This window comes from Onychostoma macrolepis, chromosome 03 (assembly GCF_012432095.1).
Source record: "Onychostoma macrolepis isolate SWU-2019 chromosome 03, ASM1243209v1, whole genome shotgun sequence".
In the NCBI taxonomy this organism is placed as follows: domain Eukaryota; kingdom Metazoa; phylum Chordata; class Actinopteri; order Cypriniformes; family Cyprinidae; genus Onychostoma; species Onychostoma macrolepis.
The window spans coordinates 30752382-30769935 of NC_081157.1; the positions used below are offsets into that span (position 1 = coordinate 30752382).

At 36.4% G+C, this 17554-nt stretch overlaps 1 protein-coding gene across 1 annotated transcript in view; it reads right to left on the minus strand.

Annotated features, from left to right (window-relative positions):
• cacna1ha (calcium channel, voltage-dependent, T type, alpha 1H subunit a) overlaps positions 1–17554 on the minus strand; it is a 107039-nt gene that overhangs the window by 56950 nt on the left and 32535 nt on the right.

Genomic DNA, 17554 nt, shown 5'->3' on the forward strand with positions numbered 1-17554 from the left:
CTTAGCTCAGAGCAAATGAGTTTAACAATCCAGAGCAAACAAAAAAATTCAAGGACATTATTGCAAAACATTCCTTCCTTCTGACTGAATTTTAATTAAACTTCTAAAACATGATTAAGAAGTGCAAAGCCTATTATTCAGTCGAAATAAATTATGTTTTACTTTTTTTCTCTTTTAATTTTAGTTGTTTGGTTTCCTCAAGGCTAAAACATAAACACAGAGGTAAAATTAAATGAAAATAAGGTACAACATTTTTTTTTAAAGGTCTGGAGGTGTCTTTAAAGTTTAACAAACCACAGGCACTAATGAAAAGAAAGGGTATAAGCCAAGTTTCAAGAAAAAAATTGCTTGCTTTTTGTGAAATCAATGTTACACATGCTCACCAAGGGTGCATTTATTTAATCAAAAAGTCATTAAAAACATTACTATTGTGAAATATTATTACAATATTATTAAAATAACAATTTTAATATTTACTTTTAAGAGACACAATTTATGAATGAATTTATTCCTTTGATAGCAAAACTGAATTTACAGCAGTCATTATTCTTCTATCTATTCATATGCTGATTTGCTGCTCATTAAACATTTATTATTATTATCAATGCTGAAAACAATTGTAATGCTTACTATTTGTGTGAAGACTATGATTTTCTTTCAGCATTCTTTAATGAATAGAAGGCTCAAAATAACAGCATTTAAAACTATACTATAAATATCTTTCCTGTCACTATCAATCAAGTCAATGCATCCTTGCTAAATTAAAGAATTAATTTCTTTCAAAAACAAACAAACAAAAAAGAAATGGTATTGACCCCATACAGTAGTGTATAAGAGGCTCATTTGCAAATGAGTAACAGTAAAACTTTTCCATCATTTTCTCACTGGTGGAGGACTAATGCTTAAGACATTAATAAACTATTCAGCCATAGCAGCCATGTCAAGCATCCAAGCAGGCATAAAATGTTCTTCTTACTGCTTAACTGCTGAAATATTTAGAGAGTACAACAGGAACAGGGTTATGTCTGTTTCAGCTGTACGACTATTAGTTCCAGCGCTGTCTGAGATGTCAGATGGCATAAGAGCTGTCAGCGGCTGCTGCCGCTGTCACCAAGCTTGACCCATTAGCACCTCCGTCGGCGCTGTCCGTTACACTGAAGATCACGACCAAAGTGTCCGTCATGACCAGCGGCCGTCACACATCACGCACGCCACAAATCAGCACCAACAACACCCACAAGCCCTTGCGGATGCCATGTTCTCGAGATCATCTCTAATCATCTGGCCCGACTCATACACAATCTTTAAAACATCTGAGCTTAAACCCTCCAGCTTTCTTAGGGTTGAAATGACAGCCTTGTTACATCAAGGGCTTCCCAACTCATGTTTTATGCAGGTCTGCTCATCTAAATGGGGCAAATGATGGGCACTTGCTATGCGACACACAAATGAGAAATTTGAATAACGCTCATTTCCATAAGCCATCACAGAGCTTCGGATTGTGGGCGTCGTAACGTTGTGTTCCCTCACAATGGAGCGGTGACTGAAATCAGGTGCTGATGATGAACCCTGAGGATTTTTAAGTCATCAAGCCTCTGTCGGAGCTTCACAAACAACAGAAAAGGTGTAAAGAAAGAAAGAACGGAAGGGAAAAAAAACACTCTAAATCTCTAAAAACACTCTTTGAAGATTTTCTATTCAGCTGGCACACAATGGAGAAAATTAGGCTTGGACATGATTTCCCAAGATGGACAGTGGCCACCCTGGGGCCGTGATAAATCAGCATGTGGAATGCTTTGATTAGTGTTTCTTAGATGCTGGACCGAAGATCAAGTCTCAGTTGTGCTTCCAAGCAGATCCAGGTCCCAAATCCCACTTCACAGGCCTTTCTGACTTGCTCAAAGATGTTTACGCTCTCCAGGGAAAGCCGGGAAATGGAGTGGACTTTAATAAGTTATGCCAGAGGTTAAGAGACCTGAAGGGCACACAGAGCAGTTAGGGTAACTCATGGTGAAAGACACGGTACAGTTCCCACTTACGGTCTACAGTCTGAGCGGCTTAAATTGATAATCTGTCACTTTATAAATAATGGTCTATTCTCATGAAAGGAACTAGCCAGTTTTCCGGCTCTACGGTCTATCCATCCCCTTAAAAGGTAAATGGAAATGCATTACTACTAAAATAAGATTTTTCCAACCACCAGTCGAGCCAACTGAAGGGAGGAGGCAGAATGTCATGGAAACCCAACCATGGTAAAGACTGAAAAGACTGTTTTCCTTCCATTAACCTACTCCTTCATTATTTCACCATTCTTCTCTTTTACTACATTCTTATATTTAAGTCTGTTGTGATCACCAGTGCTGCATTTATTTGAGCAAAAATACAGCAAAAATGCAATATTGTGGAATATTATAATTTAAATGCTAAAAATGTGAAAATATTTTAAATATTAGAAATATTAGACTTTTTTCTGGATTATTTGGTGAATAAAAAGTTTAAAAGAAGAGTTTATTTGAAATAGATGCATCCTTGCTGATTAAAAGTATGAAATTCTTTAATTAAAACTGGGCAACAATTTAGTATAGGGACCACTTCTCACTATTAACTAGTTGCTTATAGCATGCCTATTATTAACATATTGACTGTTTATTAGTACTTATAAAGCACATATTCTGCATGACTATATTCTACATCCAATATAATAAAGTGTGCCCCAAAACTGTATTGCATTCTTATACTAGAGTGCATCTCATTTGACAAAAACCTGTGAAGTGCAAGATAAGTCATCAATAATTCTGGTCCATTTTTCCTTGTAGAGAAATACCAATGTGTGTTTCTGGTAAAGGTTAATTTGATCAATTTACATAATGTTATTTTGAGTGATTACACTCTTCTATATGATTGGTCCCTGCCCACAATATGATTTAATTGTCTGTATTCTAAGTGAGTCTGATTCATTTATTGATAATCCTTCATCTTGTTCATGATATGATGCATTACTCACCGTCATATACTTTACAAACACTTTCCCTGGATTTTTTTTTGTGTGTGTGTTTCTTTTACGCATGTAACGCAATCCAGCAGCGTGAACGCCTACTAGCGACCAACAATACAGCGACCTGGTGACCTGCAGTGATAAAACTGCTATCACTGTGAACAGGGCATTACATTATTTTTACTCATTCTCTAAACAGCAACAACACAGAAAACTTGGCTCGTCTGAGTGTTTTTTTACCAAAAGCCTCCAGTTATTGTTTTCAGATCAGCTCTAGTAATGAGACTTATGGCAGTAATTTACTGGGCTTTCTGCAACATCACAGGAAAGTTGCACTACTTTGATGGCTAGATGGAATGGCGTTTGTGCAAGAGATTGTCTGTCCTTGAAGTACTCATCCTGCCAACTAAGTGGGACACAGCCACGGCAGACTAGCTCCTTTATCACGCTCTCTTGTGAACATCTGCCATATGGCTGCATTGCAAAATGTGTCTGTGTGTTAGAACAAACCTTCAGCATGGCTTTTCTGTGGAAGCCGCAGCTACCGCCCTGATTGAAACCCACTAACATGCAAATGCATGACTCACTGGAAAACTATTGAGTTTGGAAATCACACTTTGAGCTTAAATCCCTGTTATTCTAGCAGTTGGCATCGTGTCACTGAATAAATAAGGCATTTAGTTGGCAATTAAAGCAATAGTAATAAGACATAATTAACAGAGGTGTTCATTTACACATTCTAGGTGCTAATGTGGGTTTTTGGCACTGCTGTTCAGATTATCAGCAGCAGTTCCTTTATTTCTTTTCTCTGATAGCTGCTGATATTATAACAGCACGTCAGTTTGGTAAAAAAAAAAATACAGAAAAGATTGTTCTGGCAGAGGCGAGTAATTTTTGATTTCTCCCAGTGAATTAAATTTTTTTGAATCTGTTCACAAAAAAGAGATTCATTCAGTGAACTGCCTATTACATTATTGCACCAAACTTTGGATACATTGCTCTTCATGTATATACGCTATTCCAAATTTAGTCTCACATTTCAAAAGTGACAGTTTAAATATCAAATGTTTGTAATTTTTGAAAAAAATTAGATGCAGTGTCAGTGAATTTACAAATTAATCTACAAATTAATATGAAGAGAAAATAATGACCAAACAGATTTGTTTACAACAGAAAAACCGGTAGCACTTTATATTACAGTCCTGTTCCTCGTGTACAGACTAATTATGTAATTACGGTAACACTTTAGAATAGGTAACACTTGTTAAATATTAACTACGACTTTCCCTCAATAAATTCTTAATTTGCTGCTTATTAATAGTTAGTAAGGTAGTTGTTAAGTTCAGGTATTGGGTAGGATTAGGGATGTAGAATAAGGTCATGTAGAATAAGGCATTAATATGTACTTAATTAGCACTAATACATGGCTAATATTCTAGTAATATGCATGCTAATATGCAACTAATAGGTGTAACCGTAAAATAAAGTGTTACCGTAATTACAATAACTAGGTAATAAAAAGTTACTAACCCTAAACCTACCACTAATCCTAACCCTACCCCATTTAGTTACCTTATATTACCAGTACTTTCTTAGGTAAGTACACAATAACAATGTAAGTAGACGCAAGTACACATACTGTAAAATAAAGTGCAAAACCGAAAAACCTTTGTCTCAAACAAAAAGATTAATGCTTTAATATTGGAACAGTAAAAGGAATCAACCTTTAAATCCTTATTTTATTAATAAAAATATCCTACAATGTTAAAGCTTGAAGTGAGGTTTCCTTTTCTGTGAAACCCTTCAAAATAACAAATGGGCTTTCTCTGGGCGCTGGTTTCACCTTACTTGGCAGTATCATGATGATTTCAAAAAAAGGACTCAGAGCAACAGAAATGGGAAGTCTCACTACTCAGTGTCACTGCTAACAATTGGATTATTTGTTTGTTGCTAGCTTAGGAGAAAAGGATTAATGAAGCCATCACATTGATTAAGCCAAGAGGACCGTCACAGCCTGCCACCTAGACTAATGGACCCACTGACACAAGGGTGACCGGGTTCTTCTGATTCAGCCAACTCATCACAATGCAAGTGGAGACGCAGTTCTCCCCTCCACTGTGCGTTCATTAGCAGAGAGCAAATTCAATCAAGGCGGTCTGTAATAATATTCTCCAGTAGGGTCAGAGGGTCTAAACCCTAGGGACAGACACAATATTGTTGCGCTCTTCATGTTATGCCTTTTGAAATCTGTGACTTACAGTATATGAATACAAAGAATATGCTTGTGTTGTAATTCTGAGAAGCATATTTATTCAAAAATGTACCAACAGAATTATTCTCTGGTCAAAACTCAGGCACTTAAGTCTTATTAATTATTGAGTTTAACTTGATTTACACAATGGCAAAAACATTGGCAGGGTTCCAAACAGGATGTAAATAATAAGCTGAAGTTAATTAAAGAGAATGAGAGTTACAGTAGCTTACATGAGGGTGACAACTGGAAATGAATGTAGATGCTTTTTAGCCTTTTTAAAAAAAATATTTTTGTCAAATAGGCAGGGCTTGACATTAACATCCGCCAACCCGCCAAATGCGGGTGGATTTTAGCTGTGGCGGGTAACGCGGTCACTCCCACTAGCCACTCTGGCGGGCTGAATTTTATATTTATAACATACAGCCTAGTTAAGCAACATGACACGACCAAGAGAGGGAAGATTGCAAATTTGACATTTTATACAAGAGTTAAAACGAGTAGTTAATATAGCTACAATTTAGTTCAATATTTGAATTTATTGAAAGGATATATTGTCAACCTTGACTGTTTTTGTTCAATTTGGTTAATGAAAATAGTTCCAAACAAAGATCACAGCAGAACAGTCGTGCATGTCTGAGCAACACACAGCAGTGTTTTGTTAATGAATGATTCGCGTTTTTGAATTTTGAATCATTTGAGTCAATGATTCAGTGGTCTATTCATAAGGACAGGCACTTGATTCATTCTTGAATGAATCAGCTGTCTGAACGAATCATTTGAAGGAATGCTTCAATGACTCATTAATTAAGATCACTTGCTGCCACCTACTGTTTATATTGGCCCATTTTAACTGAACAGCTGGCCCATTTTACCTGAATGGTGTGCTGTGGCTCAAGAAGGTACCTGCTGATACTGTACTCTCATAATTTTACAAATTTTATACTTTTTCACATTTAAAATATATTAATATATTTAAGAGACTCATGCTAATTTATAAGAATATCCTTAGATCTCATGCATATCTTATTTGATGGTATTATATAAGTCATTTACCAAAACGTGGCCCATTTTAGCTGACTTCACCCTATATTAAGTGAAATTATTAATAAAATGTAAGAATTTGATATGAAAGATGATGCATGCATTTAATACGGTTAGGGTAAAATGCCCTTTAAATAGGTCAAAAATGACCTGGAAAACAATTTAAATACATTTTTGTATGCAGAATTAAGTCATATAAAATGCAAAATTGTGGCCAGTGAAAATGCTGAGTGGCTAGTAAATTTGGAAAACCACTAGCCACAGTGGCCGGTGAGCAAAAAAGATAATGTCAAGCACTGCAAATAGGATTCCAAAAAACATCACAGAATAGATTACAATCCATTGCTATATATTTATTCATGTATGAGCTATTGTTTTTCCACCAAACATGGTCATTTCCTGCATAATGTCACTACGGTCCTGGATTTTTTTATTACAAAAGGACAGGATGAAACATCATACTGAGGAAAAATGCAACTTGATAACCAATTAAAACAGTATTGCTTTCTCGGTTAAATAAACAAGAAAAAGAAAAAAAATCTATTTTATATTTTTTCATTAACAATCAATATTCTATTTATTAAAGCCATGTATGAATCTCAACAAGTTAGCATTTTTGAATTTTTCGGATCATTAGTCATCAAAGCTCTGTAAATATTGGTCACAGACACAGAGATTTACCTTATATTTCACCAAGCTGATTACTCACTAAAACCTCCCACAGATTATGTTTTCATGCCATTTTAAGTCTTACTTTGATGTAACAAAGTGGTTATATCTAAGTGTGTGAGTTGTTTACTTAGTTTTTAAAATTAGTCTTCCCATTAACACCATTAAATTGTTCATTCAGACTGATTAGCGAATGCGGGACTTGGGATTTATCACTTGAATGAACCAAACACAGCTGAACCAGTCAGATCCAATCATATCGCGATGGCATTGCCTCCTCTCACATAACTTTCCCCCATTCATTCTCAATTACCCCCCACCAAAGTCACAGCACGCTTAGGGGGGGTCTATTAAAACTCAATGAACTCAAGGGAGGTGAGAGACGCGGACTCCTGCTGTTACTTCACCCGATGGTGTCACTGCTGGAAAATTCTTCTTTAGAAAAAGAGTGATTTATACACTTTTTAATGTTATATTTTGTAACAGTGGTGTTGTTTTATTTTTGTACTGCACACTTTTGTTTCATTCAATATTTTGAAGAGGCACTGCCTCCCTTACCTCGTCAGAGGAAACGCCCACAGCTGTAGGAAAAAAAAAGACTACATGTACAGATTACATGTACATCTTCCATTCACGTAGATAGGAACTGTACATGTTATGTCTATTACCTACATAGAAAATAGCCACCAAGGTCATTAGCAAGATGGCCGCTGAGTGAAATGACTTGCCTTAAAGGGACTTTGGGGAGACATTAATGGATACAGCAGATCCCATGCCTTAAAAACGCTGATTCAGCATTCTATTCATGAACTATGACACTATAATGATGGGAGGGAATGGGTCCCGGCCTTGAAATACAATAAAGCCTTCCTGCTTCAGTGGATGTATCAGGCTGTGATATTGTAAGCGGCTTCTTAGAAAGAAGATAATCTCATTCTCATTTCCTGTGCTCTCCATTCACCACCACTTAACATCATTAATCCTTTACATTAAATACTGCTGAAGGTCTGACCTCTTTATTATCCGTTTCTCCAGCGGTGGAATTAGCCAATTGCCAGATGTCAGCGGTAACCAGTATAAGCCATCACAAACCAGCATAAAATAGTACAGAAACTCCTTCTAAGCTGGCTCTTTCTGCTTGGAGTATGACAAAGTACCAGATTCCACAAACTGAGTGGCTTTTAATGATCATAGACCTGGATAAGTAAAAGGTTTATAGAATGCAGTTGCAAGAGACGAGGCATTTATCATTGTCAGGTGGCTGAATTCCCATGACAGATCCAGCGGATCTGAGAACAGCACCAGGCCAGCTGTACTGCAAGAAAATCTGCTGATCACATCCAAACCATCATCACTCCTCTTAGTCTCCACAACGTGCTGCTAAATACTTTCATCCGCAGGAACAATAAGGTGAAACGGTCCCAGGAGCAAAGACAAACTCAAATTATCAGCCACTGGTGAACCAGAATCCGTGAATGCTTTTGTGTGCAGAAAATAGAGGTCACCGCGTTTGATTGACAGGCAAAGTCACTCCTAACATAGTAAAGTGACGTAAAAACTCAAGTTTCTTAACAAATTCCACTGATACAGCTTGTATAGTGTGATAAGGGCAAAAGATCGATTCATGCATTATTCGTTAAATCAGTTATTAAAGGATTAGTTCACTCCTGATAATTTCCTAATAATTTACTCACTCCCATGTCATAATAGATGTTCATGTCTTTCTTTCTTTTTTCATTTAAAAAGAAATTAAGGTTTTTGAGGAAAACATTCCAGGATTTTTCTCTATATAGTGGACTTCAACAAGGATCAACAGGTTGAAGGTCCAAATTGCAGTTTCAATGTAGCTTCAAAGGGCTCTACACAATCCACAGCCAGGAAATAAGGGTCGTATCTAGCGATACGATCGCTCATTTAAAAAAAAAAAAAAAAAATTGAACATACTTTTTAACAACACATAAAAATTTACGACAGACTCAAGCATGTGGACTGTGACAGAAAGCGAATGCACATCTCTATGCTGTATCTAGTTTAGCAAGATAGCGACAGTGATTGTAACGCCAGCGGGCTGGGCCTATGGTGAGAGGAAGACTATTCGTTGATGTCTTGCTCTGGAGGCAGCATTTATGCAAAGGCGTCACATTTCACCTCGGATCCAAACGAGCTTGATTAAATAAATGCTTTGTTTAGAACGAGGAGGATGTTTTAAGGTATGAAACTTGCAGGATGTTTTAATGGTACTAAGACCCCTTATATGCCAAAAGATCAAGGCAATTTAGATTTCTTCATGTCATGACCCCTTTAAAACCTTTTACAGGAACCACTGCAAATTTCAGCCAGTGCTGCCCACTAGACACTTTTCAAAACAGCTGTCCACAGAGTCTATAAATGACAAAACCTGGCAACCCTTTTGAAAAAGTCTTCAACTAAATAAAAGACCTTCCTATAAGGACAAAAACAGATCAATTACCACAGCGCCCATGATTCTTGGAATAACATTTTCAGTCTTTAAAAATCAATTACTGTGGCTCCTATCCAGCATAACAATATCGGATTACAAAAATCATGTTATACTCAAAGGTTGTGCAAAAAAGTCCAGACCATCATTCCCTGAAAAAAATACTTTTATTCTACCAAAGAGAACAATTAGCACCTTGTTGTTTCCCTGAAGAAAAATGCAATTTTTTAGCTCAAACATTTATCTCAAAGCAGATGACGAGCGCTCACATCTTCCACGGTAAAGCGTTCCGCTGAATGCAGCGTACATCTGAGAGCCAGGGAATATTATTCACAAAAGGTTCACATTTCTCATTTTTCCAATAGAGAATTGAAATCGTTACGTGCAGTGCTGAAGCTATCATGACATTCCCTTTGGGCATGTGCTGCTCTACACCTATATACATCATGTGTAGATTCACATCAGTGAGAATGATCTAGAGAGCAGGCCAAGGTGAAAGTCAGAGCACTCAACGCACGTGTGTGACATGTACAAGAGCCCTAGGCTATCCAGCAATAGTCAAGCATCTGGAATTATAGCAGACCCCCGAGTCGACCGCTGGTTTCGCTAACGTCTCGGTCGTCCTCTCTGCTAAACCAAAGTCTGTTTACAGAGGACGTGCAGCGGCAATTAAACAAGCCCCGTGTGGTGCCCCTCCACTGTGTCCTTGAGCTGAGATGCCGTTTATTTCAGCTGAACCATCACAGCCGCTGCCAGCTGTGTGCATAGTAATCTGGATTACTACTCCCCTGCCAAACGGGAGAAGAAACAGACACAACGGTGACGTTAAATAAAAGGTTATCGAGTTTTTCTAATGTTCAAACTTCATGGACACTGCAAGTGGACAGCGGCTGGTGTTTGGCATACAAGTACACTTCTAAAATTCTAAAAGTAAACTTCTAAAAGTGTCTAAAAATGTAAAAGTCTTTACTGTCACTTTTGATCACTATTGCATCTCTGCTGAATAAAATGTGTTAACAAAATGCATATCACTATACTTTTGTCTATTACACTTATGTAAATCACAACTATTTATTTCTCATTTGGACATGTCTTATCTTTAGGAGTGCTGCTTGTGCCACCTAAAAAAAATGTAAAAATAGGTGCACGATGCCCCTTTTTGTGCAGCAAATGAAAAAGGCTATCAGGAACAGAGACAACAGACACAGCCAACATACTTCTTGTTGATTGCACTGATTACATTGCTTATGAAAAAGGCTTTCCGATGACACCGTTTTATAGTTTTCTGGTTGCTTGGTAACAGCAGGAACAGCCGTTGACTGGGACAGGCCATCTGCGGTGTGACACACCAACAGAGAAATGATTTATACAGGAACAGAGAGTGGAATCACAGACTGACACTTTATCATTAAAGTCCTAGATCGGCATCTGAGATCCAGCCCACCTAGACTACTACCACTAGAGAGAGTGAGAAGCTGCAGTGCTGTTGTCTTATGTCTTCTGCGCAAGATGGATTTATTGCGTAAATGAATATCGCTGACATTGATTGACAAGAGATACAGTATACGAAATAATAAAACTGTAAGTAGTAAGCAGCAAATGGTGTGAGGCACTACTAAGCACTAAAAACATTAAAAAAAGGAAATCCCAGGCTTCACTTTCATTGATATAAGCTAAATGAAATATACATTCACTGGCAATCCTTTTAAAAGCAGTTGCTTAATCTCGCATTAACGTGATAGTTACAAAATCCGAAGAATGTTTCTGACTCAATCTTTTTTTTAATAAACATATATATATATAGTATTTGGATCCAGTTCTTAGTTATAGCAAATCCGTTACTGCTTACTTTTATTATTTTACTACTTTTTAAAAATAATTGTCCTGTGAGTACTGTATTGTTGAATGAACATATTTCCTACCAAACAAAATATGTCCCAAGAACATTTTTATAATTTTCCCATTAAATTATGAAAACATTATGTTCTCTGAACTTTCAATACGTCTGTTTTTTGAATGTTAAAATGTTTTTGTTGCTTATACAAACATTACAAGAACATTCAATTTAACCATTTTGCAAGCATTATTGGAACCTTACTTTTGAATGTTCTCTGACATTTTGAAACAAGTATTCACATTTAAACAACAACAACAAAACGTTCCAGGAACAAAGTGTAAATAACTTTAAAATTTTTGTGCTAAGGTTTTGAGAACATTACTAAAGACAAATGTTCTATTGACATTATTGCAGGGATGTTTGTTGTTAACTTTTAGAAAACCGTTCTCAAGCTTGTTAACTGAGATTTTGGCAATGTTAGGTTTAAATTGCAAGATTAGTTCAGTAATTATATCACAGTGAGTGAACACGAAAAGAAAATCTCTGTCCAAATTGATCTATTTCTGTCTATTTGATAGTCTATTGTTATCCAATTTAGCTTTCAAAACCTGCTATTTCAGCTAATGCCAATACAATATATGCCATGGACAATAAGCCATGGACATTGGTCAATACTCGCTGTCAGGATTATATTTATAATGAAGTGGTTTTAAAGATGTACACTCTAAAAAAAATGGTGCTATATAGCACTAAAAGTGGTTCTTTGGCTCGTAATCATAGAGGAACCACTTTTGGTGCTGTATAGCACCAAATCTTGGTGCTTCAGTGGTTCTTCAGCTGTTCTTCACCGGTTCTTCATGACTGAGGGGCCATATAGCACCGCTACCATATACAGAACCTGTTAAGCTCCTGTTCAGCGGTTCTTCAGCGGTTCTTCAGTGGTTCTTTGGGGTGATTAAGGTGCTAGCACCACTGCCGTACAAAGAACCTGTTAAGCCCCTTTAAAGGTTCTTTACGAGCCAAAGAACCACTGTTGGTGCTGTTTAGCACCATTTTTGTTGAAGAAATACAATGCAATATGGCACCTCTTATGATTCTACATAGCCCAATTTGACAAAGGTGCTGTATAGCACCTTTAAAGATATGGTGCTATACAGCACCAAAAGTGGTTCCCCTATGATTACAAGCCAAGAACCACTTTTAGTGCTATATAGCACCATTTTTTTTTTAGAGTGTAGCGAACAAGCTGTAAACAGCCAGTAAGTATTAAACATATCCTTTGATCCAATTCACTTATCTGCACTTTTATTATGCATCTCAAGCTTGCAAAAGAACATGGCTGAAATGACCCCCCTCTCATACAAGAGAAGAAAAGGAGGAGCCACAGAGAGGGAGCACAGAGAAAAATAATCAAATTTGTTTCCTCTTTGGTTGTCTCCACAGGAACACTTGTCCGCCTTGGGGACGACGCATAAGTGTTCAGCTGCTTCCCTTCTTACAAACCTATGCTGTCTGATATTGGATTAGTCTAGAACGAAAAAAACCCCATCCAAGATGGAGAGCTAAACACCTTAAGAGATATTACAATGATCTTGTCTTTAATGTGTCTATCTTCTGTTACTCCATTATAGTATCCATTACACACACATAATTACAAACAGTGCTCTGTGTAAGCGCCGTGTGGTTTATGTTGTTTGTTGCATTAAACAAGGGAAATATCCTCCATCATTGGCACCCTCATCCCTGCTGGCAGTATTCAACAAGTTCATTGGTTATTTGTCTATTATCATATGCAGACTCTGTAGCTCGCCTTATTAATAATTAAATCAACAAATTATATCTATACAGTGTAAACAATAGTGTCTGATATCTCCAACGCTGTAATTTCACATAACAGGCCTATAATCTTCTGCACCCTAAGCGCTTTACTGTCTAATGTCTTTCATACTGTTCATCTGTCAGTGCTCTGTTCAAAAAGACAATAAATGCAGAGATAAGAATCTCCACAACTGAATAATGGCACGAGCATGGATATCACCTTTTAAAAAGTGGTGGGGTGGTTTGAAACAACATTTTAAAGGGATATATCATCAGGGATGTCATCATTTACACACTTTCATGTTGCAAACCTGTATGACTTTCTTGACTTCACTCTCAAGACCATACAGGTCGCTCTTCTCAAGCTTTCTCAAGCTTTCTCAAGCAAGTTCAAAAAGGACACAAAAGTGATATTTCCAGTCCTCTACAGCTTTACAATAGCATTGTTTGATTAACAGACTAACATTTAAGTTTTTAATCACTAATAATCTTCCAGTGAGCTGTTAACCTCTGCAGCTGGACCACTGAATCATAATTTGTGAACAAATCATTCAGACCATGTTTTAATTGGAATCCCTTATTTACTGCAAGGATCCATCTCAAATCCATCTACTGTATGACATGTAAGACCTGGAATTTAACACACAAGTCACATGGATTAATATTTTGATACATTTATGGAGGTTTTTAGTAATTTTTAAGCCTGTCGCTCCCAGTCTTTATTTACTTTAATTATATGGAAAAGCATGGCTAGAATATTCATTGGTTCAGATAAATAAATGAATAAATAATTGAATAATCTATGTTATATTTAATAATTAAACAATTTTAACAGCACATTGAGTGACTTTTTTCATTATACAGTCACTTGCGTAAGAAATGAATTGGTGACCAACAGTGTTGGGTAAGTTACTAAAAAAAGTAATCCACTACAAATGACTAATTACTTCTTTAAAATTGTAATTTGATAACATTACTGATTATTGCATTTAAAAAGTAATCAGATTATTAATTACTTTACTTTCAAGTTATTTTCAAGTTTACTTTACTTTTCAAGTTATCAAACCTAAAAAATACACTACAAAGAGAAACTCATTTTTTTCATATTGACTGAAAAAAATACACAAGTAGGCCTATTATTCGTATAACCTGATTTGCTCCCAATATCAACAAAACTTTTCTTTTTTGGGGGGGTTTTGTAAAATAAAGAAAACAAATAGGGTGCGCTTTCTGCATTCTCAGTCTCCGTGAAAATCTTCCTGAAACGAGTCACTAAAATGAATGAAAATGACATAAGAAATACAGTAGGCCTATATCTAAAGAAAGCTTGAAGTATCTATTATTAAATTAAGTAAGTCATGTCGAAAACAAATATTTTCTGATAAAATAATCCGTATGAAACCAACACGAGGTCCAGGCGCAGATTAACGCACAGGCTTGCCTAGGCTGCAGCCTAGGGGCCCCCGGATTGGCCAGACTATTTTTGAAAAATTATTATTTTAAATTTACTTCAGCGCAAACAAAAAAGCCTCATTGGCCTCATTGGCCACTGAAACATTAAAGGAGGATTCGTTGCAGAGTGTGTAATAAAATTAATGCCTTGTATTGTAGGATGCACGCTCAGCACCGCGGAGAGCTCGCGCGATCGTTAAATTGAAACCGAAAATAAAACACGCACATGCGCATTCAAAATCGATTTTAATACCCCACGTTTTGAGAGTGACATTAATGTGTGCAATTTCAGCTGCATAACATATGATGTTTTATTAACAAAGTTCGGCAGGAGCACGTTCAGATAATTAACCTAATTAACACGAGAGGAGAACAATCCGTAATCAACCTAGTTAACAAGATAAGAGGCATGCGTATATATACACAGCAGACTTACCTCTGTTCATTGGCAGTTTTCCAGCATCCCTCCGCCACCCCTTCTCCGCACTTACAACTATTCCTGTCCTAACCTGTAGGGGGGTACTCTGGGCTCGGGCCAAAATTCTGAGCTCGGAGCCCTCCCCTCGGACAGCACGCCAAATACGCATAAACTTTATTCTATTTATTATATGTAAGTGTGAACTCGTGAAATCTAGGCTGTTATGAATATGCAGGCTATAATAGGTTGTGTAGTTGTCTATAGCTCTGTATCATGCTTGAAAAATTTGGTCTCTATTTGCACTTTGAATATTAAGAGAGTAGCCTGCTTTGATTATGGCTGCACTTATTGTTTGCATTTAATAAGACCAGTGTTGGGCACTTTACTTTAAAAAAGTAATTAGTTATAGTTACTAGTTACTTCTCACAAATAGTAACTGAGTTAGTAACTGAGTTACATCATTATAAAAGTAACTAATTATCAGGGAAAGTAACTATTGCGTTACTTTAAAAAAAAAATTCAAACGTCAAATAACTTTGCATGCCCCGAATATTAAATATGTTAAATTAATGAAATGTACACTAAAAAGAATAAATTATTATTATAAAACATTGTACATTAATCTACACTATTTATCTACTGACACTTAGTATCAGTCAGCCAAGCATTATAATATAATATTATGATAATTTAATATTATATGATGATAGAACTTTAGTAATTAGAATAACCAAGTATGAATGCATATTTGTCATCAATATAAAACGCATAAGGATTAATGAGCTGCTGGGTTCATGAATATTAATCACGTTGTCTGCGTTCGCTCGAATTGATTTGCTGAAATCAAAACAGGGAGGATAATAGGTGAGCGCCAGCCAATGAGATTGTCGTTTGCGCATTAGTTCCGCCCACTACCAGAGAAACCGGCAGTTCTTAAAAGCTGAAGAATTCCAAAGGAACTCCGTTATTTTAACAGGAAAATACAACAAAGAATATCGTTTACATGTAGCGCGTCAATTCTGCATGTTATGAAAGACTCTCTTGCTCTGTATCTTTCTTTGCGTGCGTGTCTGTGAGAGAAAGCGACGGCGAATCGTGCGCTTCACACTAGAGTTTATGGTACGTCAAATAAAGGTACACTGCGCATCCATTCAGATGAATTGAAAATTTTTATTCTAATAATATAATATAGTAACGCCACATTTTATTGTCAGTAACGGTAACGGCGTTGTAACGGGGGAAACAGTCATTCGTTTGATTACTCGTTACTGAAAAAAATAACGCCATTAGTAACGCCGTTTAATTATAACGCCGTTATTCCCATCACTGAATAAGACTAAGAAAGACCTGTGTTGTTTATTTTTTGTTATTTATACTGTTTTTTATTTCTATGTTCAATTTGTAGGAGTTCAGTTAGGAGGTCAAACGTTCTAGAAGCTCATAATTCATGTAGGCTACAGTTCTAAGGTCTGAAGAGACTCACATGAAATCATACAGGAGAGAAGCCAGTCAGTTGAGTTTGTGGAAAAACCTTTTACAGAGCTTGAGTGTTGTTGTCTTTAACTGCATATGATAATTCATACTCAGAAAGTAGAACTGCAATGACACTTATTACAAGAAGATTAGTTAAAACAATTCAAAATGCACCTGCAGACTATTTTTCAAGTCATGTATTTGGTCGTTGAGAATTTTTTTTTAATAATGTGTAAAAATCTCACTTCGTCTCGTTCACGTGAACTCAATCTCATGTCTCGTTTCTTGAGTTAAGTGTCGGTGTTAATGATAATCAAACAACAAAAGACGAGGAAAAAATCACTCCCTGCTCTTGACAGAGTGGCATTTGTAACTTTTATATTGTAAATTTATATTGAAAATTGTGCCCTACCATCACATTCACATCTATGCAACCAATAAATAAATTACTATTAGCACAGAATCATTTACAAGAGCACATATTTCTTCATTGATCTAGTCGATTCTGCTCTCAAAATGCAACAGATTTATGCATTTAAATTTAAAATGAACAAAAATGTACCCCCGGAACGGCCTAGAGGAACCAATGTGCACACTGTAAAAAGTGAAAGCTGACTTAACTTAAAAAAATTGAGGAAACCCGTTGCCTTAAAATTATTAAGTACATAATAATTATAAGAAAAAAGTTAAGTGAACTTGACAATTCAGCTAACTTATTTTTTTTAATTATCATATACGGGTTTCCTCAATTTTTTTAAGTTAAGTCAACTTATCACTTTTTACAGTGCACCCAGCACAGTTTCACAAAATCCTGTGGGGACACTGGGAATGTAGAGGAAATGTGTGTGTGAAATAAGCTGCAAGGTTGGGCAGGGTGTGTTTGCCAAAATCTTTGATGATACTAGTCCTGACAGTAATAAATTTGTAAAATAGTTCATACTTCATATCTACATCTGCAACTGCCTGTCTAGGGATTTTGAAGTGAGTGGATAGATTCAAAGATTAGCAATAAAATCCAGTGTTGATAAGTTGTCCTATGTCAATGATGCTTATGGCAAGTGATCAAAATTTTTTGCACACTATGATTTCCTCTGCAACCAACTTCTGTGACTATAAATGTAACCCCTCTGAAAGAGAGA